The sequence below is a fragment of the Schistocerca americana genome, chromosome 2 (assembly GCF_021461395.2).
Source record: "Schistocerca americana isolate TAMUIC-IGC-003095 chromosome 2, iqSchAmer2.1, whole genome shotgun sequence".
NCBI lineage: Eukaryota > Metazoa > Arthropoda > Insecta > Orthoptera > Acrididae > Schistocerca > Schistocerca americana.
The window spans coordinates 1,082,027,614-1,082,050,182 of NC_060120.1; positions in this window are offsets into that span (position 1 = coordinate 1,082,027,614).

A 22,569-nucleotide genomic window follows, 5' to 3' on the forward strand; every position below is an offset into this window, starting at 1 on the left:
GGGTTCCTCCATCGAAGATCACCTTAGATGTCTCCAGTCGCTGTTCCGCGTTTTGCAGTCTGTGGGTCTCAAATGCGATCTTGCCAGAATCTAATTTTTTCAGCCTTCATTTGCTGCGGCCAGCGACAATACGGACGGCAGCTGAGTCTTGCAGTTCCACCAGCGAGGGCGCTGCTGCGGGGCGGTGTGATCCTTCTGTCTCCAAGACTTCAACGCAGGCGTGGCAGTACCATCAGCGCACTATATAAGACGAAGCGCAGAACGTCTTCGTCAGTCCTACCCCACTCCCTGTCGCGTCTGCCCCCCACCCCTCTTATGGGTCCTCCTCCTCCATCAGCTCCTATCCCGGTTCTCCTCTTCGCTTTTCCTCTCCTTTCCCCCCTTTTTTTTGTTTTCCCATCATCTGTCCAGTTTCCCCCACCTGCTCTCGGCTGTGGTGTGTCGCATTTGCCAACTTTTTCGTGCAGTGTTCCAGTGACTATTCAGTGTTGTTCGTCTTTCTCGTGTTGCGAACGGACACCATGCTCTCGCTAGGTGTGCATTTTATGTCTTTTGCGAACAGAATCCAGACTGTCGCCGTGTTTTTTTTAATTGTCTGTCTATTGTTTTACCTGTCTGCTTCGTGTGTATTTTATTAGCTACATCGTCCCTCTGTTCTTTGTTTTAAGTTCCACGATTTCTTTTCGCCATGTTACTCTTTAAGTCTCCGATTTTATCGCCTGTTTATTATTTATTCTCTTCATATTTCTCATAAAATCTGTTGGCTGAAGAGCGGCATGCTAAGCTGCTGCCAGCCCGCCCCCCTTCGGGGGGAATTGAAATTCAATAAAGAAAAAAAATATATATAAAGTCTTCGTCAGTCCTCGTTCGGCTCACCTGAAGATGGCTGGCAGTTGTCCAACCGAAATATCATGGAATGAAGTTCACGACGAATGGTTGCAATCCCGAAATCGCTTTCAACAACACAGGCAATATCAGACGATTCTGCGACACTGTTTATTATTACATGAGCTCTGCTGTTAGCAATTTTCTGTTCTACATTTGTTAGTCTAATGTCATGTTCTTAAAGGTTCCCATTTATTGCTGTACTAAATTCTGACAAGTCAGTTTCTATATCAGTTATTCTTGCACACACATGCCCTTGAATCACTTGGGCCTGTACTTTATTGAAATCGGCGCTTAACTGTTCACCTAGCTGTATGCTACCTGCAGCAACCTGCTCTATACTGATAGTTAGTCCACCTTTTACTGTTACAATAGCATTCTTACATTCATGTTTCGTATGGCAAATTTGTCCTTTCACGCTTTCGTTAAGCTGTGATCTCATTTATTATAGGATCACTTAAGTCTGAAATTCTGTGCTCCATTTCCTCCTGAATTTCCTTTTTAAAATTTGTTCAGTATATTATCAAACTGTTCTCGCATTTTTATAAAGACCTGATTAATTTAAGAAACTAATCCACCTATTTTCCTAACCATTTGAGAATCAAGTTCCTTTATTTCTGTATTCATACTACTATGCATTTAAGACCGAAGATCATTTATTTTTGAATTCATTTCATTACCAACTCCACTTTGTACTAAACCTTCCAATCATAGTATTACAAATACCACCCATCAGTTCCTAATGTTTTGGAACATCGTTGCAATGCTAACTTTCTCCTCACCAGCCTCCAATGCTGGTTATATTTTCTCTTCAGTGACTGCAAATGGTACTAATGTAAGATTAGGCCAAGATGTCTGTTCCCTATTTTTTTCTTGAATAGGAGTACTTACATTTTTCTCATCAACTTCAAAACCTGACTCCCTTTTTATTTCCTTCACAAGACCTGTTACAAACCTCAGACTCCACCGCGACTTGCTCATTAATTGACCCACAAGTACTATACTGATTTTGGATAACCACTGTCATTAATATTAGACACATTAAAACCAAAATTTCCTTTCATATTGTGATTTGCAAGTACTGAATCATCAAGGTCTAAATCCTCCATTATTTCACTTTTTACAGGCTTACCACTTTTCTACACGTTGACAAGTTTCTTTCCATGCTGACATATCAAACGAAGCAAGACAGTGCTTCGCGTTTTCTCCACGTGGTCAGCACGGCGAGACACTACTGCGAGTCCTTCCGCCAAAGGCTCCCCGCTCCGGTCCAGTTTCTGGGATCCCATAGCACATCCCATGGCCGCTAACTTCTCTAGCTGCCGATCTGCTACTGCTCGCTGCACCCCGATGCTTCCGTCGGCGTTCGTGTAGTTCGATAGCCTCTCTGCCTGCTATGTCCTGTCCCTCTGCTAATGTTGTTCACAGTATCTGCACTTCGTTGAAGTCCTTCTATTGGTTCAGTTCAAAAGTTAATCTGCACGCGCATGAGCTTTTCTAACATTGGTTTTACGCTGCTATAATTAAAATTAATTCGAAACTGAACGTTACTTTTTCCTGCTAATGCACCAAATGCTGCTCTATCCGTTAAACAATCCGTCGACCTACCTGGGTAGGCTTCAGTTTGTCTGCCCCTTCACTCTGTGTTGGTATATACTGTTTAGCCGACAAAAGCAGCGTTTACGAAAATTCGACTAAATACCTACCACTCAAATGCCACATAGCTCCACTCCATGAGCAGCAGCTTAAAGTTAGATATACTTTCAACACTCGACACTTTAACTAAGACTTCCTTTGTTGTCCTTAAAACGAATAAAATGTCTGTCAGGCCTGTATTTAATATCCCAACATCAATTATGCAATATTAGTGACTGTGTCCGTTACAAGTTCACGCCCAAAAGCAGTCACAAGATATTTATCCGACTCGATACTTTGAACGTCCTAGACATTCACTGACCCATAACTACCTGCGAGTTAACACATTCAGTCGTAACAGAAAGAAAATCAGCCCTCAGTCACTATATTTAACAAATTAACCTGGTTTCGACACTGCTAGGAGTGTCTTCCTCAGAATTTAAATCAAAGAATGGTCTGTATTCTATAACATGGTCACAGAATTATGACTAAAAACGAATGATAGAGTATACGTACGGAATCGTCGTGAAAGACTGGCTGTACTTACATGTCATTTATAAAATAATAAATATGCCAAAAGGGCATCAGTCACAAAGATATTTAAGATAAAGAAAACTGTGATGGCGAGCCACTAACGGCTGCTCGTTACTTGCATGGTGCAGGTTGCAAAACAGAGTCCATTTTGCAACCTGCACCACGTTTACCTTGACTCGTAATCTCAGTTCCTTCCGGGGTTAGTTTTTTTTTTTTTTTGTTTTTTTGTCATGATACCAGTGCTTTTTCGGCGCCAGTGGTTTTTGGGTACCATGCATTCTTTATTGTATGATTCATTTTTTCCGTCTTCTGCATTTTTCTGTACCATGTATTTTTCCGTGCCTAGTTTATGTATGCGGTTTTCCCACCCCCCCAGATGGGAAGTGTGATGTACCTTCACTCATGACGCACGCGGTTTCAGAGGCCATGTGTCCATGCAGTCCACGTTCCCGCTTACGGAGGCCACTTGGGTCGGCCCCTTGCGCGCTCTGGTGAGCTGCCGAAGAAATAGTGCTATTTCAACATTTGCAAACGAGTTTTCAGCCTATTCTGTAAACTGTATTACTGTTGTCCAGTAAGTGTGTTCAGTGCTACGCACAACCTGTACTTCACTTTATCTTACGTGTAGCTCTATGAAATACAATGTACCATAAATCGTGTTTGTTCTGGCTACAGCAATGATGTTTCTTCTACTCTTAATTATAGCTTCTTTCTTTACTTTACAATTAATATTTTATGTACTATTAGTAATTTATAGTAAGCACATGAAGTATATTTATTATACAAATTGCTGAAGCCAATTGACTGAAGCTGCCATAAACAATATGATACGGATTTTGATTTACTTTCAACTTTTTCAGAAATGTAGTTCATTTAACTAATTTATTTTCAATAAATAATGCCCTGGTCATACTAAGTCCTCTATGAACTAAAGCAAAACCGGTGATCAAGTACTGCTGGGAAACGAATCAGAAGACTATATCGGCAATGACTTAAGAGTAGCGAGTAGTTACAACTACTACGCGGTACTGAGGAGACAAATCGATAATGACCTTCCAACACGTGTGGAGATTAGATGGGCACGTCACAGTACCGTGTGTCACGTATCAGCAGTCAGCTGGGTGTTGCAGTGAGAACCCGTGAATGGGAATGTTCGCTAATGAGCGGGTCACCTAGTGCAAGTTTACGTGTTGATAGGTGAGCCGGTGACGTGTTGCTCGTTAGAGCAATCGATGCTAATTATACCTCCTGCACTGGTAGTCGGCTCATAGATGGGAACAGTTTCCGGCAACGGATGTTCGGCAGAAGTAACCGATAGCCTGCAGCCAATCGGGGACAGCGATGTTATGTAGGTCTTTCAAACATTAAACGCCTTAGTTTCGCCGGGACTGCAAGATTTTGTCGATATTTAAAATTTATTTAACACACCGGCTGATCAATAGATGTACCGTATGATTCAGACTCTTCTCCAGAGTATTTCATATGGGTGCATTTGACCACCAGCTTAAAATGGTGAGCGCGGCAACCGAAGATCATTGCGTCTGTATTCACATGACTGGAAATCACTAGAGTGTTGCAGTTACGTAAAATCGTGTCATGAGTAGCATTTTTCATTTGGACTATGCCATGGAAAATGTTATGCCTTTGTTATCGTTTTCGACTTTATCAGAGCACGTGCTCATGAATAACCGATACTGAATTAACCGTTTGAAAAATTCAAGTACCTCACTTCTCTCACTTGCAAGGTTATTTCTCAAAATTTTTTAAGCTTATTTTTATGTATTTTAATGCTATGATGATGGGAAGGGGTTGTAAAAGTTCTGTACCGATGTCTGTCTGTTCATACCGGAGGACTTTGCTTCCTCATTTATTCGCACCTTATATCGCACTTGTTATATGTTTGGGCTTCGCGAATTTATTATCTTACACTTCCCCTTTGTTTACAAATTTCGCCACGTGTACCTTACCTCCATGTGTGAATACTTACTATTCTTCGAGTTACATGGCGGCAGAGACGACGTCATCATAAGTTATTTTTCCATCACACAGACTCCCTGCTCTCGGTTTGTTACGTAAAATAGGCAACAGATTACAAAGACATTTGTGCTGCACAAATTGATCCTGAGAGGTCCAATTTTAATACACTTTGAGGCAATATAGTAGGAGGTTGGCAGTCAGTGCCTAGTTCAAAACTCAACTGTGCTACTTCTGTGTAAATTACCCTTTTGTTGCGCTTTGCGAATGTAACTGAGACTTTATCGTCAGATTTCGTTATTAATGGGTGACATCCACCGTCGATGGGTCTATCTAAGGGCACAGACAGGGATCGTAATATTAAGTGAACTCTTAAGTAGAGTTACAACAGGGGATTTTTCTCTCTCAGTCAAGGGGTGTGTAATGTAAGTCAGGGTGTGGAGTTGCAGGAGAGGAACAACGGAATTATTTCTGTGTGTACTGAAGTTCATTGCGACTTTGAATAGAAGGAAACGGCCAACTCGTTAGAGAAAGAAGCGACTGAGGGAACAGTCAGGAGTACAGCAGAATTCGTTGCTCTCAAGAGGGGTAGCCGACTGTCCTTGGAAAGAAACCGAATCGCAGTGGTCTTGAAATACGGAGATAATGCGTTTCCTACCCCGCAAAAGGCATTTAACAGTAAAAATCTGTATTAGTGTGATATCGACGTCTGAAGTTTAACGAACACAACCATTAGAATTGCGCAAGCCGCCGAAGCTGCTACACCTTGCAACAAATCACCAGCTTGGTAACCTCACTGTGTGCCACCGTGCTCTGGTGGCGCATTTCCGCTTGAGACACGCAGGTGTCAGTTGGTGCTGTGTGCTCGGGTTTGCAAGCGTTGTCGACAAGATTCCTATCACCATTTAGCAGAGAATAAAATTCTGCATCATGTTCTACACTATAAAAATATACACTGATCAGCCAGAACATTATGACCACCGACCAGCTATCGATGTAAGCTCCTCCAGGCGACATCTGCGTCACGTGACGAGGAATGCCTGTAACTCAGACACAGGCACGGTCATACGGTACCAGTGAGCGTGCTGTCAGTGTGTAGAATAGGGAGGGCGCGCGATCTGTCTGAGTTTAACCGACGGCAGGCTGTGGTGGCCCAGAGGCTCGCCACGAACATTTCGAAAACTGCGAGACTCGTCGGGTGTTCGAGGAGAGCTGTGGTGAGTGTCGTCAGTACGTGGCGAAACCAAGGTGGAACCACGTCCAGGCGCCGTGGGGTTGGGCGACCGCTCCGCGTTGCACTGCCAGACGTCTTAGGCTGGGCAGACTGGTAAAATAGGACATGTGGCGAACTGTGGCAAACTTTAATGGTGGGCACATAACAAGTGTGTCTGAACGCACAGTGCAGCGAACACTCCTAAGGATGGGCCTCCGCAGCCAGCGACCGAGGCTTGTGCCAATGTTAACACTACGACATCGGCAACTAAGACTGAAATGGGCACATGACTATAGGCACCGACGTTGGCGCAGTGGCAGAGCGTTGCATGGTCTGACGAATTCCGATATATTCTTCTTCATGAGGGTCGGAGGGCGCGAATCCCTCGTCTTCCAGGGGAACAGCTCCTTGACACCAGTACTGCGGGACAGAGACAAGTTTGTGGCGGTTCCACTATGCTCTGGTGAACATTCACATGGGCATCCATGGGTTCAGTGGATCTCTTACAAGCCAGTAAGACAGCCGAGGAGTATCATACACTGGATGCAGACCATCATCACGATCATGTTTCCAAACGGCAGTACTATTTTTCAAAAGGATTATGCGCCACATCACAAGGTCAAGAATATGATGGAGTGGTACGAGGACCACGGTAGCAACTAATGTACTGCCCTCCAACTCGAGGGATCAGAATCCGATCGAAGCCGGCCAGTTCGGCCAAGCGGTTCTAGGCGCTTCCGATTGGAACCGCGCAACCGCTACTGTCGCTGGTTCGAATCCTTCCTTGGGCTTGGATGTGTGTGATCTCCTTAGTTTAGTTAGGTTTAACTAGTTCCAAGTTCTAGGGGACTAACGACCCCAGAAGTTGAGTCCCATGGTGCTCAGAGCCATTTGAACCATTTTAATCCGATCGAAAGCGTGTGGGATGAATCTGGGCGTTGCGTCACAGCTCATCCCCCTCCCCGGAATTTACCGGAATTACGTGACTTTTGTACGTAGATGTATTGCCAACTCCCACCAGTCTGCCACCAAGGACTCATTGCTTCCATGATATGATGCATCGACGCTGTAATCTGTGCCAGAGGTGCATCTACCGGGTATTAGTTTTTTTTTGTTTTTTTTTTTTTTTTTTTGTCATCAGTCTACTGACTGGTTTGACGCGGCCCGCCACGAACTCCTTCCTGTGCTGGCCTCTTCATCTCAGAGTAGCACTTGCAACCTACGTCCTCAATTATTTGCTTGACGTATTCAAATCTCTGTCTTCCTCTACAGTTTTTGCCCTCTACAGCTCCCCATAGTACCATGGAAGTCTTTCCCTTACGTCTTAGCAGATGTCCTATCATCCTGTCCCTTCTCCTTATCAGTGTTTTCCACATATTCCTATCCTCTCCGACGCTGCATAGAACCTCCTCATTCCTTACCTTATCAGTCCACCTAATTTTCAACATTCGTCTATAGCACCACATCTCAAATGCTTCGATTCTCTTCTGTTCCGGTTTTCCCACAGTCCATGTCTCCTTACCATACCATTCTGTACTCAAGACGTACATCCTCAGAAATTTCTTCCTCAAATTAAGGCCGGTATTTGATATTAGTGGACTTCTCTTGGCCAGAAATGTCTTTTTTGCCATAGCGAGTCTGCTTTTGATGTCCTCCTTGCTCCGTCCGTCATTGGTTATTTTACTACCTAGGTAGCAGAATTCCTTAACTTCATTGACTTCGTGACCATCAATACTGATGTTAAGTTTCTCGCTGTTCTCATTTCTACTACTTCTCAATGCCTTCGCCTTTCTCCGATTGACTCTCAAACCATACTGCGTAGTCATTAGACTGTTCATTCCGTTCAGCAGATCATTTAATTCTTCTTTACTTTCCCTCCGGATAGCAATGTCATCAGCGAATCGTATCATTGATATCCTTTCACCTTGGAAATAAAAGAAAGGTTCAGGAGTGGAATTAAAATACATCATTTCTTCCTCGATGTACAGATTGAAGAGTAGGGGCGAAAGGCTACAGCCTTGTCTTACACCCTTCGAAATACGAGCACTTCGTTTTTGATCGTCCACTCTTATTATTCCCTCTTGGTTATTGTACATATTGTATATGACCCGTCTCTCCCTATAGCTTACCCCTACTTTTTTCAGAATCTCGAACAGCTTACACCATTTTATATTGTCGAACGCTTTTTCCAGGTCGACATATCCTATGAAAGTGTCTTGATTTTTCTGTAGCCTTGTTTCCATTATTAGCCGTAACGTCAGAATTGCCTCTCTCGTCCCTTTACTTTTCCTAAAGTCAAACTGATCGTCACCTAGCGCATTCTCAATTTTCTTTTCCATTCTTTTTGCAAGCAGCTTCGATGCATGAACTGTTAAGCTGATTGTGCGATAATTCTCGCACTTGTCAGGTCTTGCCGTCTTCGGAACTGTGTGGATGATGCTTTTCCGAAAGTCAGATGGTATGTCGCCAGACTCATATATTCTACACACCAACGTGAATAGTCGTTTTTTTGCCACTTCCCCCAATGATTTTAGAAATTTTGATGGAATGTTATCTATCCCTTCTGCCTTATATGACCGTAAGTCCTCCAAAGCTCTTTTAAATTCCGATTCTAATACTGGATCCCCTATCTCTTCTAAATCGACTCCGGTTTCTTCCTTTATCACATCAGATAAATCTTCACCCTCATAGAGGCTTTCAATGTATTCTTTCCACATATCTGCTCTCTCCTCTGCATTTAACTGTGGAATTCCCGTTGCACTCTTAATGTTACCACCGTTGCTTTTAATGTCACCAAAGGTTGTTTTGACTTTCCTGTATGCTGAGTCTGTCCTTCCGACGATCATATCTTTTTCCATGTCTTTACATTTTTCCTGCAGCCATTTCGTCTTAGCTTCCCTGCACTTCCTATTTATTTCATTCCTCAGCGACTTGTATTTCTGTATTCCTGATTTTCCCGGAAGATATTTGTACATCATCCTTTCATCAATCAACTGAAGTATTTCTTCTGTTACCCATGGTTTCTTCGCAGCTACCTTCTTTGTATCTATGTTTTCCTTCCCCACTTCTGTGATGGCCCTTTTTAGAGATGTCCATTCCTCTTCAACTGAACTGCCTACTGCGGTATTCCTTATTGCTGTATCTATAGCGTTAGAGAACTTCAAACGTATCTCGTCATTCCATAGTACTTCCGTATCCCACTTCTTTGCGTATTGATTCTTCCTGACTAATGTCTTGAACTTCAACCAACTCTTCATCACTACTATATTGTGATCTGAGTCTATATCTGCTCCTGGATACGCCTTACAGTCCAGTATCTGATTTCGGAATCTCTGTCTGACCATGATGTAATCTAATCGAAATCTTCCCGTATCTGCCGGCCTTTTCCAAATATACCACCTCCTCTTGTGATTCTTGAACAGGGTATTCGCTATTACTAGCTGAAACGTGAACTGAATTAGTCTCTCCCCTCTTTCATTCCTTGTCCCAAGCCCATAATCTCCTGTAATCTTTTCATCTACTCCTTCTCCTACAACTGCATTCCAGTCGCCCATGACTATTAGATTTTCGTCCCCCTTTACATACTGCATTACCCTTTCAATATCCTCATACACTTTCTCTATCTGTTCATCTTCAGCTTGCGACGTCGGCATGTATACTTGAACTATCGTTGTCGGTGTTGGTCTGCTGTCGATTCTGATTAGAACAACCCGGTCACTGAACTGTTCGCAGTAACACACCCTCTGCCCTACCTTCCTATTCATAACGAATCCTACACCTGTTATACCATTTTCTGCTGCTGTTGATATTACCCGATACTCATCTGACCAGAAATCCTTGTCTTCCTTCCATTTCACTTCACTGACCCCTACTATATCTAGATTGAGCCTTTGCATTTCCCTTTTCAGATTTTCTAGTTCCCCTACCACGTTCGAGCTTCTAACATTCCACGCCCCGACTGGTAGAACGTTATCCTTTCGTTGATTATTCAATATTTTTCTCATGGTAACCTCCCCCTTGGCAGTCCCCTCCCGGAGATCCGAATGGGGGACTATTCCGGAATCTTTTGCCAATGGAGAGATCATCATGACACTTCTTCAATTACAGGCCACATGTCCTGTGGATACACGTTACGTGTTTTAATGCAGTGGTTTCCATTGCCTTCTGCATCCTCATGTCGTTGATCATTGCTGATTCTTCCGCCTTTAGGGGCAATTTCCCACCCCTAGGACAAGACAGTGCCCTGAACCTCTACCCGCTCCTCCGCCCTCTTTGACAAGGCCGTTGGCAGAATGAGGCTGACTTCTTATGCCGGAAGTATTCGGCCGCCAATGCTGATTATTTATCAAAATTTAGGCAGTGGCGGGGATCGACCCTGGGACCGAAGACGTTTTGATCATGAATCAAAGACGCTACCCCTAGACCACGGTCATAATCTTCTGGCTGTGGCCGAACGGCTACTGTCGCAGGTTCGAATCCTGCCTTGGCATGGATGTATGTGATGTCCTTAGGTTATTTAGGTTTAAGTAGTTCTACGTTCTGGGGGACTGGTGGCCTCAGATGTTAAGTCCCGTAGTGCTCAGAGCCATTTCAGCCATTTGTTTTGGCTGACCTGTGTAATCGATGATATAGATTTGCTATTATTGCATTTATTACAAATATTCATGCCAGGCATGTAAGAATCCAATTTACAAGGAATGTTGCAATATTTACCCATCGGAACTGTGGTGGCAAGACCCTCTAAAGCGTTTAAGACTGTATTTCCCACTATCAGCTACTAAATAATACCAAATGGCAATCAAAATAAGTAATGTACAAACAGGCAACACAGAACAGACGAAATTATCAAACAAGAATTTAGAAAGGATGGAAGACAGTGTTCTAACGGGATTTGTATCGGGACGTAACACTTGAAGTGTCCCTTTCCGTAAAACACAATTTGAACGTCATAACACGACATTTTTAGCAATGCTGCTGTTTCAGGCCCTATGATGAACACTCGCCTGTAGATACGAAGAGAGCGAAATCAGACCGCATACAAAATAAAGACATCTCCACTGTAAAAATTAGAACAGTATATTTTCGAAGTATTCTTAACAAACTTCCTGAATTTACTGTCCTCCAGAAAAGTCGTCGCACTAAAATTATTTTCTGAACCGAGAGCTGGCCGAACACCGAAGTATAAACATCAGAAATATTTAGCAAGGCATGGAACGTATATGTATAAGAACGATCAGACGCTATAGGAGAGGGAATTGCATTCGACAAAAGCATTATGTCGATCGCTGTTGAAATCTAGACTGACTGTGAAGTTATATGGATGTATCTAACAGGTCTAGGTCAACTCAAGTAAATTACAGTATGCTTTTCCCGACCAGCCGATTCTACGGCGACAGATCATTCTGAGATTGTCCAATAGTAGTTGGAGACAACTTTCTCTAGTAGAGACTGGATTTCTGTGGATTCAGAGCAGGTGGTACGGACAAGCAGTCGTACGAAGTACTTTTGAAGGCAACTTGCGAAAACTGTCGTGAGCAGGTAGTTCGACAGCCCATGTTGTAGTTGTTGTGGTCTTCGGTCCAGAGACTGGTTTCATGAAGCTCTCCATACTACTCTATCCTGTGCAAGCTTCTTCATCTCCCAGTACCTACTGCAACCTACATCCTTCTGAATCTGCTTAGTGTATTCATCTCTCGTTCTCCCTCTACGATTTTTACCCCCCACGCTGCCCTCCAATGCTAAATTTGTGATCCCTTGATGACTCAGAACATGTCCTACCAACCGGTCCATTCTTCTCGTCCAGTTGTGCCACAAACTGCTCTTCAACCCTATTCTATTCAATACCTCCTCATTAGTTATGTGATCTACCCATCTAATCTTCAGCATTCTTATGTAGCACCACATTTCGAAAGCTTCTATTCTCTTGTCTAAACTATTTATCGTCCACGTTTCACTACCATACATGGCTCCACTCCATACAAATACTTTCAGAAACGGCTTCCTAACTGATAAATCCATACTCGATCTTAACCAATTTCTCTTCTTTAGAAATCGTTTCCTTGCCATTGCCAGTATACATTTTATATTCTCTCTACTTCAACTGTCATCAGTTATTTTGCTCCCCAAACAGCAAAACTCATTTTCTACTTTAAGCGTCTCATTTCCTAATCTAATTCCCGCAGAAACACCCGATTTAATTCGACCACATTACATTATCCTCGTTTTGCTTTTGTTGATGTTCATCTTATATCCTCCTTTGAAGACACTGTCCATTCCGTTCAGCTGCTCTTCCAGGTCCTTTGCTGTCTCTGACAGAATTACAATGTCATCGGCGAACCTCAAAGTTTTCGTTTCTTCTCCATGGATTTTAATTCCTACTCCGAATTTTTCTTTTGTTTCCTTTACTGCTTGCTCAATATACAGATTGAATAACACCAGGGATAGGCTACATCCCTGTCTCACTCCCTTCCCAACCACTGCTTCCCTTTCATGACCCTCGACTCTTATAACTCCCATCTGGTTTCTGTACGTATTGTAAATAGCCTTTCGCTCCATGTATTTTACACCTGCCACCTTCAGAATATGAAAGAGAGTATTCCAGTCAACATTGTCAAAAGCTTTTGCTAAGTCTACAAATGCTAGAAACGTAGGTTTGCATTTATTTAATCTATTTTCTAAGCTAAGTCGTAGGGTCAGTATTGCCTCACGCGTTCCAACATTTCTACGGAATCCAAACTGATCTTCCCCGAGGTCGGCTTCTACCAGTTTTTCCATTCGTCTGTAAAGAATTCGTGTTAGTATTTTGCAGCCGTGACTTATTAAACTGATAGTTCGGTAATTTTCACATCTGTTAGCACCTGCTTTCTTTGGGATTGGAATTCTTACATTCTTCTAGAAGTCTGAGGGTATTTCTCCTGTCTCATACATCTAGCTCACTTGATGGTAGAGTTTTGTTAGGCCTGGCTCTTCCCAGTAGTTCTAATGGAATTTTGTCTACTCCCGGGGCCTTGTTCCTTCTTGGGGCTCTCAGTGCTCTGTCAAACTCTTCACGCAGTATCACATCTCCTATTTCATCGTCATCTACATTCTGTTCGATTTCTATAATATTGTCCTCAAGAATATCGTCCTTGTATGAATATCAAGAACTCAGATGGAAACCCAGTTCTAAGTAATGAGGGGAAAGCAGAAAGGTGGAAGGAGTATATAGAGAGTCTATACAAGTGGTTCTCTTTTCCCCAAAGGTCTCTTTAATTTTCCTGCAGGCAGTATCTGTCTTACCTCTAGTGATATTCGCCTCTACATCCTTACATTTGTCCCCTAGCCATCTCTGCTTAGCTACTTTGGACGTCTTATTTTTGTGATGTTTGTATTCTTATTTGCCTGCTTCATTTACTGCATTTTTAAATTTTCTCCTTTCATCAATTAAATTCAACATCGCTCCTGTTACCCAAGGATTTCCATTAGCCCTCGTCTTTTTACCTACTTCATTTTCTACTACCTTTACTATTTCATCTACTCGTTCTTCTTTTACTGTATTTCTTTCCCCCATTCTTGTTAATCGTTGCCTAATGCTCTCCCTGAAGCTCTCTACAACCTCTGGTTCTTTCAGTTTATCCAGGTCCCATCTGACCATATTCACACCTTTTTATAGTTTCTTCAGTTTTAATCTTGAGTTCATTACCATTAGATTGCGGTCAGAGTCCACATCTGCCCCTGGAAATGTCTTACAATTTTAAACCTGGTTTCTGAATCTCTGTCTTACCATTATATAATCTATGTGAGACCTTACAGTACCTCCAGGCTTCTTCCAAGTATACAATCTTCTTTTATGATTCTTGAACCAAGTGTTAGCTACGATTAAGTTAATCTCTGTGCCAAATTATATCAGGCGGCTTCCTCTTTCATTCCTTAATCCCATTCCATATTCACCTACTACGTTTCCTTCTCTTCCTTTTCCTACTATGGAATTCCAGTCGCCTCCTTTAACATCTGAATAATTTTTTTATCTGATCATACATTTCATCAATCTCTTCGTCATCTGTGGAGCTAGTTGGCATATAAACTTGTACTACTGTGGTAGGCGTGGGCTTCGTATCTGCCTTGCCCACAATAATGCGTTCACTATGCTGTTTGTAGTAGCTTACCCGCATTCCTACTTTCCTACAGCCGATACGCGATGTAATATTTCAGAATTTGTAGCTACAAACAGGTCTGACCTAATCGACGGTGACAGAACACAGACAAGAGTTACTGATCACGAAGCCATCATGGGGTCGATGGCTACCAAAGTTAATAAATCAATCAATAAGGCTAGAAGAGTTTTTTTCTAGAAAGAGCAGATAATCAGTTGTTAGTGCTCCACTTAAACGATTAATTGGCATCATTTAGTTCCAGTGGCGCAGTGGCTGGCACACTGGACTCGCATTCAGGAGAGCTACGGTTAAAATCCGCTTCCGGCCATCCAATTTAGGTTTTCCGTGATTTCCTTAAATCGCTTCAGGCAAATTTCGGGATGATTCCTGTGGAGGGCACGGCCGACGTCCTTCTCCGTCCTTGAGACACCCCGACCCTACGCTGCGTCTCAAACGACCTCGATGTCGACGAGACGTTATACACAGTCTTCCTTGCTTCATTCAATTTCAACATGATGGACGTAGAGGAATGATGTGCAGAGATTAAACGCATAGCTGGCTCGTGTGGCCGTGCGGTTCTAGGCGCTTAAGTCTGGAGCCGCGTGACCGCTACGGTCGCAGGTTCGAATCCTGCCTTGGGCATGGATGTGTGTAATGTCCTTCGGTTGGTTAGGTTTAAGTAGTTCTACGTTCTAGGGTACTGATGACCACAGGTGTTAAGTCCCATAGTGCTCAGAGCCATTTATAGGCGTTGTCAGTCGCGCCCTGGATTGGTATGTGCCGAGTAAGTACGGAAGAGAAAGACCATGATTTAATAACAAAGTTCGCAAAACTCTGAGGGAGCTGACTGTTGAACTTTTGTTTCAAAATAGAAAGCGCAAATGACGGTAGTCCAAAGTTCTTAGAGATTCGTGCGTCTGCTAACAGATCGATGGGCATCGTGTACAACTACCATCCTCGTACCTTAGCAAATTATCTTGCGCAGACACCAAGAAAAATCCACTTCTACGTAAAATCGCTAAGAGGTTCGAAGAATTCTACCCATCCAATCATTGACCAGTCTGCTGTAGCGATAGGAGATAGCAAAAGGAAATCTGAAGCTTTAATTTCGGTTTTAAGGTATAATTCTTGCAAGAGGCTCGCACAAACATACGATGAATTGAGTGTTGCGCAGACACCAGTGTGGAGAAGCCTGCAACAGAGAAGCGTGTGACAAGAGTTGAAAACAAATTAGTAGCACAGTCTGGACGTCGTACCAGCTCGGTTGCACAGAGAGCGCTGCGGCAATGGACCTACAGTGGCTTACATTTATGGCGAATCTTTCACCCAGCGCGAAGTCTGAAGCACCTGGAAAAAAGCACGGATGACTTCTGTGGTATCACGTAACGAAACCACCCCACGGGTTTCCACGGTTAGTTACAGAATAGCAGGCTTCCGTATGATTATGATAGCGTTCGCAAGGGATCTGGCGCACCAGTGTTGCGTTTCTGCGGAAGTCTCCCCTCCGGCGGCTCTGTATTCCGGGCGCCCTCTGCCGCCGCAGTGCGCCGGGAGCCACTCCACTTCGCCTCCTGACGCTACGCAGTCGCCATTTAGTCGGGGCTTCAACGCCGTAGTTCGCACTTAGAGTTCACTTAACAGTGTCGAGAAGGAAGAGCATCGCTGTACTGTTTATTGTTGCAATATCTATAATGAGTCTTCGTACCCTTGGAGAAATACAAGTTGCGTAAATCTGTTTCACGTATTAACTTGTTCGCTGATCATTTCTGCTCCTGTTCAGCTTTCCTACGACGATGGTCGCTGCACCACTCTGCAGTCCATCCCTCCTTACCACTGTGTACGGAGCTGCACACAGTAGACCTTGTCGACGAGTACCTCTACCTACGGGTGGCAGTCAACTCTAGTTGCTTTCTTCCTCTTCTGTCGACTTTTTACTTCAGTTTTGATGTTGCTTGCCTTCTGGCTACCAAGGGTTTGCCTTGCTTGTGCTGTTTATGTTCTAGGTTCCACAGTTGCAACTTTTTCACACCTTTTTCCTTTCTCTGGACCATTATTGCTATTCACTGTTCATGTTTGTGCACTGCTTCGTAGAATGTGGCGAAAATGCCGCAATCGTCAGTTGTGCGGAGTCGTTTCGTGAGAGAGCAGATGGCTTCACACAAGACGCCCAACCCAACGGCATCGTCATCGCTTGCACCGCCTGCATTCGTGTCGCCGTGTCGAGAGTTTGGCAGGAGGAGGAGGACTGGATAGAGTACCTTATACAGTTCAACGTGCACATCGCTGCACATCACATACAAGAAACTGACAAAACATTCATGGCGGGAGTGGCTATGTATCACCTGTGCGCAAATTTGTTTCCCACATCGCGCCCTGAATTGTAGAATTTGAGGACCTATTGCAGGTGCTTAGAAAACATTATGACAGAGTTCAAATGGCGGTTGTCCGCTAGAAAGAGTTTATGTTCCGTAAGCAACAGGGACAGACATGTCGTCAGTAGGTGACTAAATTTCAGACCTCACTGGACACTACAGACCCAAATGAGACTTTGATATCCCGCCTGGAAAGCGACGCGCGGGTCTGCTCCTGAAAACTGAAAGATTGGCCGAATGAAGGAAGTGAGTAGGAGCAGGAAAAGGTGAAAATCTCTCGGTACAACTTTTTACGTAAAAGTACATTTAATAGAGAATATTATCCAATGACATAAACGTAACTTTTGGTAACGATGAGCACGTAGGTGCGAAGCCTTAGACCCGTCGTAAGTAGATACATAGTCTCAATAGCAAGCTGAGGTTGAAGCGATGTTTCCAGGCCGTCTGCTCTTGATGAAATGGGGAGATTCTGTAGCGGCGCTCGTAGACCTCCACAGCACCGGCTAGAGGGCGCTGTCGTCGGTGTCTGTCGTAGAACCAACTTAAGCACTTTCACCTACGCCGTGGCATCGTAGCTATCGATACCAGAGAGACCATGGCAAATACTACGGTGGTACAATGACAGTGATCTGACTGTATAATTCAGGAACACGTTCCTAAATACCCATATCCTTCCTTGGTACATCAGGATTCATGTTAAAGTGCAGCAGACAGTTTTGAAGCAGCGACCGTTCATCCTGCAGACAGTCGCAACAAACAGGCCCCGCAGTCGGCTCGCAAACAGCTCCCCAACCAGACACAGCCACAGCGGTCACGAAAACACGCGTCACGTCGGGCACGAGGTGTGAAGTCGTGCCTTCGCTGAAGGCGGCCCACGTACGCTGATGTAGCCCTCGCGTGAAGCGACTTGCTTTGTTTGCGGCAAAATGGGACGTGCGCAGTCTGTGTGCTGACACAACCGTAAGCGGCCCCTTTCTGCTGCTTCTTCACGCACATCTAACTCACAAACAGTGTGCAGTGTGTTCAACAAGCCCCACAGTGTCCTTACTGCGAAACACCCGAGAAAACACCAGGGCAGGCCCCAACTCTTCTGCAGGGTTATGTGTAGACAACAAACATTTTATGCCTCTGAGGAATCAAACAATTTGCAACTCGACACTGGACCTCCAGTGATTACTTCAGACGTAGCCCTTGCGAATAGCTTGGCAACCTACATTGTGCACATCGCACCACTCGCTGACGGCGTATATGGCCAAGACATTCCAATCCTAGGCACTTGTAGCTTTCCTGCAGCTTTCCGCAATTTGACGGAGCCAGTGACATTTACATTGCTTTTCTCCTGAGGCAGTCCTATTATTTTTGGTCTTGTCTCTTTCGATTTGCTTGGGTTAAGCATTCAGGACAAGGTGTTTACTTATATGAATCCGTGGCGTCTGTTCCTTTGGACCTGTACGAAAGAACAGACACCATGCATTCATATAATTGATTCGGCTAGGTGGGCAATGAATCCACCTTCCTCAGTACTGAGGATCAAGTACGTCCGACCTCCTGCAGGAATATTTCTTTGAGAGCTTATGTCCACGTATCAGCACAGATTTAGAAACCATCACTCATTCAGAATTCAGCCTGTCCTTTCGTTGCACAATATCCATTCGATGAACGGCAACATGCAGATTCCACATCCCTCGGTTTCTTGAAAGCATTTGACATGAAGTTCCACTGAAGACTGTTAAGGAAGGTAGATGCATACGGAAGAGATTCCTAGATATACGAGTATCTCAAAGGGGACGCAAGATAGCTTAGACAAAATTTGTTGTTGTTGTAACGAGTGGCAGGTTGTTCTACATGTAGAAAACAGTGAGTCAATGAAGATGGGAAAAAATTCTGAAATGTTCGAATATAGTCTTAGTATTGTGCTGCTTGACTAGTAGATGAGCATAATTAGATAATTATATCACAGATTAACTTCACCAAAATATATTTAAATTGTTACTATAACAATGGAAGCTTTATAACCTTGCAAAACGCACATTATCACAACTACTGATACAACTTATAGTTAAAAGTACGTTTGTCAATGAGAATTACCAAAGTAACCAATGTTATCCCAGTATTAACTTCGTCTGAAGCTTGCCTCTAAAGCCAATAGAAAAGTCATCCAAACACTGTAGTGACCCATTCTGGAATATCAACTTCATCTTCCAGTTCAAAACGTTGTCATCCTCTAGTGCCACTCAGCGGAAATGACATGATGTGCCAATGAAATAGTACAGTGTATGTATGTATGTATGTGTATGTATACAGTGTATGTACAGGGTGTTTCAAAAATGACCGGTATATTTGAAACGGCAATAAAAACTAAACGAGCAGCGATAGAAATACACCGTTTGTTGCAATATGCTTGGCACAACAGTACATTTTCAGGCGGACAAACTTTCGAAATTACAGTAGTTACAATTTTCAACTACAGATGGCGCTGCAAGTAATGTGAAAGATATAGAAGACAACGCAGTCTGTGGGTGCGCCATTCTGTACGTCGTCTTTCTGCTGTAAGCGTGTGCTGTTCACAACATGCAAGTGTGCTGTGGACAACATGGTTTATTCCTTAGAACAGATGATTTTTCTGGTGCTGGAATTCCACCGCCTAGAACACAGTGTTGTTGCAACAAGACGAAGTTTTCAACGGAGGTTTAATGTAACCGAAGGACCGAAAAGCGATACAATAAAGGATCTGTTTCAAAAATTTCAACGGACTGGGAACGTGACGGATGAACGTGCTGGAAAGGTAGGGCGACCGCATACGGCAACCACAGAGGGCAATGCGCAGCTAGTGCAGCAGGTGATCCAACAGCGGCCTCGGGTTTCCGTTCGCCGTGTTGCAGCTGCGGTCCAAATGACGCCAACGTCCACGCATCGTCTCATGCGCCAGAGTTTACACCTCTGTCCATACAAAATTCAAACGCGGCAACCCCTCAGCGCCGCTACCATTGCTGCACAAGAGACATTCACTAACGATATAGTGCACAGGATTGATGACGACGATATGCATGTGGGCAGCATTTCGTTTACTGACGAAGCTTATTTTTACCTGGACGGCTTCATCAATAAACAGAACTGGCGCATATGGGGAACCGAAAAGCCCCATGTTGCAGTCTCATCGTCCCTGCATCCTCAAAAAGTACTGGTCTGGGCCGCCATTTCTTCCAAAGGAATCAATGGCCCATTTTTCAGATCCGAAACGATTACTGCATCTCGCTATCTGGACATTCTTCGTGAATTTGTGGCGGTACAAACTGCCTTACACGACACTGCGAACACCTCGTGGTTTATGCAAGATGGTGCCCGGCCACATTGCGCGGCCGACGTCTTTAATTTCCTGAATGAATATTTCGATGATCGTGTGATTGCTTTGGGCTATCCGAAACATACAGGAGGCGGCGTGGATTGGCCTCCCTATTCGCCAGACATGAACCCCTGTGACTTCTTTCTGTGGGGACACGTGAGAGACCAGGTGTACCGCCAGAATCCAGAAACAATTGAACAGCTGAAGCAGTACATCTCATCTGCATGTGAAGCCATTCCGCCAGACACGTTGTCAAAGGTTTCGGGTAATTTCATTCAGAGACTACGCCATACTATTGCTACGCATGGTGGATATGTGGAAAATATCGTACTATAGAGTTTCCCAGACCGCAGCGCCATCTGTTGTTGACAATTGTAACTACTGTAATTTCGAAAGTTTGTCTGCCTGAAAATGTACTGTTGTCCCAAGCATTATGCAACAAACGGTGTATTTCTATCGCTGCTCGTTTAGTTTGTATTGCCGTTTCAAATATACCGGTCATTTTTGAAACACCCTGTATGTAGCATTCCACAAAAATGTTACGTAATCTTCAATTTAATAAGTGCCACGGTGAAACTTATTTGCGTAAAACAGCGATATGTTCAAAGATATTTCTGAGTTGCATACTTACACATACATACATCCGCTTTATCGTCGGCATCTTATCAGTGTAGTATTATGCACTATTCAGAAGAGAGAGTCGGTTCCTTGAGTTGCTAAGGAATGGCGTCAAGTTGAAAGGTATGCAGTAATCCCATAAAAATAACTGTGTACACACACACACACACACACACACACACACACACACACACACACACACACATCCATCCACACACACACACACACACACACACACACACACACACACACACACACACACACACCTGTATAGTGTTCCACATAATTAAATTTCATCTCACTTGTCTACAGAATATATTTCTCTCTTTCCCTCTCTCTTACGAAACATATCTTCTAATTAAATATCATCAAAAATAATGTAGAAAGACTGAAGCGCCTAAAAAGTCCCTCATCACATAAATTTCAGCTCTCTCATTTTCTTATAAACCACTGACAAAATGCCTTCGTCGTATAGCATACCTACCGATCATTTCAAATTTACTGTCACATATCTGTGTTATTTAACCAAAATATGTAAGTGCCAAATATTCTACCTCATCAGCAACAGCAACAAAAATTACAGCCTGGTGTAACTTACAGTATTATCAACATCACAGATATGTAACCACCATCACTCAAATGAGGCATCAACACTACGATACATTTTAGACTGAATGGAAAGGAAAAACCAAACGAAAACACTCTAAATATAAACTTTATTATATTTTATATTTTCACACAATAATTCAAATTTAGTGTTTCTACATTTTCCTATATAAACCAAATTGTAGCGAAAATCGGTAAAATTATGCAAACATACCAATTTAATAGACGTTCTTATTCTGTTTAGAATATCATATATTGCAACACATTAAGAATTTATGTGAAACCAAGTGCCTGTGCTAAGCTCTCACCTTATGTCATGACCATATTGCAGTATTGGCACCTGAAATCATTTACGATCTCTGAAATATGCTGTTCGATATGCGAAATCCCCAGCAATAATTACGTGTACTGTTTCCAGATCTTTCAAATAAGCAAAAGTCAGTTTTATAGATTTCTTTAGACTGAAGGAATGTTCTCAAATGCAGCTCTTCATTCTGAAACTGAGACCTTCACTTTTTTTTCCAGCCAACAACAAAAAACTCAAGCAAGAATCCGTGCTTCTCAGGCTTCTTCGTCAATAGATATTATTCCATTCTCATGTGACATGGCCCACCACTTTCAAAGCTAGAAAGAAAACTAATCACCCTACCAAATCAGTCGGATTATTTTAGTTGACAGAGTCGATTCTGCTGGTAATAAATTGAAGACAATCTTCCAAATGTCATGCCGGCCGGAGTGGTCGATCGGTTCTAGGCGCTTCAGTCTGGAACCGCGTGACCACTACGGTTGCAGGTTCGAATCAACAAAGTATATGGACACCTAGCACTGAGCATTACTGTGTGGTGTGTCCGAGCTTGGCCTTTATGATGGTTTAAAATCTGCTGGGAATTCTGTCGATGAGATGGCTGAATAACTGTGTCTTCTTCTAGACCCAAAACCAAAGAAGACGCTTGGATGCTGGGGTCTGGTGGTAAGTCTGTGTTCTGATTCATTTCACAGATGTTCCATTGGCTCCAGGTCAGGATTCTGCTCAGTCCAGACTTTCCAGGAATGTTATTCTCCACAAGACATTCTCATACTGATATAGTCATAATCTCTGAGCCTTTTCTCTATTGTATGCTGTAGAAAAAGCTGTAAAATGTGTTCATACCCCGTCTGTATTTAGTGTTTTCTTAACCACCATGCAGCAAAGATTCTTTTGTCTCACTGACAAACTCGGCTCAAAGAGACCTCAAGTAACTTACACCTTATAGGTAT